At 39.7% G+C, this 3065-nt stretch overlaps 1 non-coding gene across 1 annotated transcript; it reads right to left on the minus strand.

Moving 5' to 3' along the window:
* Window positions 1-2487: 2487 nt before the first annotated feature.
* LOC121209135 (small nucleolar RNA R71) lies at window positions 2488-2594 on the minus strand. The gene has a single exon (XR_005904252.1). It is a non-coding gene; the product is annotated as a small nucleolar RNA R71 (small nucleolar RNA).
* Between the last annotated feature and the right edge of the window lie 471 nt (window positions 2595-3065).

Below are 3065 nucleotides of genomic sequence, written 5' to 3' on the forward strand. Positions count from 1 at the left end.
TTTGCAGCCGAACCTACCATCTCTTCTTCCATCTTTTCTTCCTTCTCTTTCTTTCAAACTAGCCCATTATTTCCCTTCATTCACCCATTATTTCTTTCCTTTATCTCTACTTCTGCCGAAATACCGCAAAAGCCAAAATCAGTGAAGCTAGGGGGTGCCGATTCTTTATGACCAGCAACCTTTTCTTTCCTTTTCAATTGTTGGAATTCAATTCCTTTACCTTTTAGGCATCCGGATTCAAGAGGAGAAAGACTGTGGTAAGTGCTCGAACTCTAAACAATTCCTAGAGTAACTTTTGGCCAAAAGCCAAAACCCCTCTAGTTTAGGGAGGTGGCCGAATATGGGTATAGGCCTTATGGGGTCTTCTTTTAATATTTTTGTGGTTTATTTAGTGGAGGAGCAGCAAGGTGTGGTGTCGACTTGGGGTAGCTTGGATCTCCGGAGTGGCTAGACCTAGTCATTAATCGTGACAAAGGTAAGATTCCTAAGGCCATTATGGATGGTGGCCGAATGTGTAAGATTAGTATTAGATGATTTTTGGTTCGGTTCAATTATGGGAAGCTGATTATTAACGATGGATTATAGGAGAAATCGTGTAGGAGATCTCGTCGAGGAATATCACCAAACAGGTGTGTAACGAACCCTTTTTCATAAGCTTCAAGCGATAAATGCCGAAAAGCCGAAATACCGAAATTCTGGCATTTCGAGGACTCGTGAGCAAGCGAACGTTCATTAGTTAGTTAGATTCATTGAGATGATGATCAGGAACATTGGAAACGGTAGGAACGTTATTTTTGGCATTCACGGTAAGTTGGGCTTCGAGGGCCTGCAATAGGGCCCAATAGGCTTTCGGGCCCATTTGGAAAAAATTGGTAGAAAACGGAAATCTGTTAAATTGTTTGTTAAGACTGTTAATACTGTTATGGATATAGGCCAAATGGGCCTAGATGACAAAATTGGCTAAGTAGGGCCCATTAGGGGTTTTAGGCCCAATAACTCGATTTCGCTAAAAATGGGCCAGAATCACTGTTTGCACCCATGAATTGTTAGTAACTGTTAATGAACATGGAAACCCTAATTTTTGGTAAAATTACAAGATTACCCTTATAACATGAAAATGACCGTTTTGCCCTAGGTAAAAATGACCATTATACCCTTAGGGTTTATGTATGAATTTAATACATGGGATTTTGATAAACATGGTATGTATGATATGAACATGACATGTATGATATGCACATGATATGTATGATATGCACATGATGTAATCATAAATGCATTGGGTTGGGTTTTTATATGAATGGAGGAAGTGAAAAAGGGCTTATGCCCCAGTTATTAAAGGGCTTATGCCCCAGTTATTAAAAGGGCTTTTGGCCCAGTTATTCAAAGAGGCTAGGCCTCCAGTTATATGATAAAGCAGCTATGCTGCCAGTGGAGAGTTATGGCGGGGTGGGTTGAGTTGATCCCCACATGGTGTGTTGGTTGGCACGTGTGGAGAGTAGCGGATGGTGGGTTGAGTAGTCTCCCCAAATGGGCTTGCATTCTTTCATTGACATTATATGTGATATTGAAATAGGCCTATGGGCCATACCATTTACAGTAAAGGCTTCGACCCAGTAATATGAAATATGAAAAGGCATCGGCCCAGTGTTATGAAATATGAAATGTGAAAAGGGCTATGGCCCAGTACATGTTGAGATTGGATTTGGGCTTAGGCCCAACAGGCTGTTATTGTTTTGGGCTCTGAAAGGGGCTTGTTGCACACTGAGTTTCCAAACTCACCCCCCTTTCCTTAACCTTGCAGGTGAGCCTTGATGTGGGGACTTGGGCCGGAGGGGATTCAGAGTAGCCACGGTGATCGCCTTTGGACTTTTAAATAAGCATTGGTTTTCATTAAATTTCCTTTAATTATTATTTATTTTGGGGTTGTAATAAGGCCATTTTAACTTTCCTTTTATTTCTTTTCGGGATTATTTTAATTTTAATAACTTTAAACCTGGTTGATAATTATTCATATGGGCTAGACGTAGGACGTGTTTTCAAAATGATACTTGTTTTCAAAATAGCTTGACGCCACGATTAATCGATTTATCAAAGACGTCCACTTAAACAAATTTAAACTCGATATAACAAAGTGTGGCTATGGTTGTGGGCATGTCTAGGATTGGATCCAATCAAAGAGCTCGGTACTTAAGCAGCCTTCATGGCTCACCTCCTCTGTCTCGGATACCTACCTGGTGCCCAACTTTCATACACTTTGTTAACTCAAAAAAATATATAGTTTTAAAACACTAAAACGGAACGTGGATTTTCAACTCCAATGTGGCACTTCAGATTCGGCCATAACGTCTGGGCCGGGTTTTGGGTGTTACATTAAGAGATAGAGCACGAGCATGGTTGAACTCCCTACCGTCCAAGTCCATAACTACATAGCAAGAGTTGGTCGAACGTTTCTTAATGAAATATTTCCTTCCATCTTTAGCTGCCAAGATCCAAAATGAAATCACTTCATTTCAGCAACTTGATGAAGAATCTTTATATGAGGCATAGGAGCGATTCAGGGAGTTATTACAAAAGTGCCCTCATCACGGCATTCCTTGCTGCATTTAAATGGAGAATTTCTATATTGGTCTCAATATTCATACTAGAATAATTATGGATGCTTCAGCAAATGGAGCCCTTCTTTCTAAGTCATATAATGATGCTTACGAAATTATTAAAAGAATTGCCAACAATAACTATCAGTGGCCAACCAACCATGTAGCCTTAGAAAGATAAGCAGTAGGAGTACATGAAGCAGACATACTTGCTTCTTTGGTAGCCTAGGTATCCACTATGTCTTCTATGCTTAAGAACATAATTGTTAATGGTTTCAATGGTAATTTATCAGGTCAACAACCGAACTAGTTCGAGAATATTTCTTGTAAATACTGTGGAGATAGCCATTTCTTTGAAAATCGCCCATCGAATTAAGAGTTAAATTATTACATGGGAAATCAAAATTGGAATGGTCCGCAATCAAATTTATACAACTCTTCATGGCAGAATCATCCAATTTCTCCATA

This window comes from Gossypium hirsutum, chromosome A10 (assembly GCF_007990345.1).
Source record: "Gossypium hirsutum isolate 1008001.06 chromosome A10, Gossypium_hirsutum_v2.1, whole genome shotgun sequence".
In the NCBI taxonomy this organism is placed as follows: Eukaryota; Viridiplantae; Streptophyta; class Magnoliopsida; order Malvales; family Malvaceae; genus Gossypium; species Gossypium hirsutum.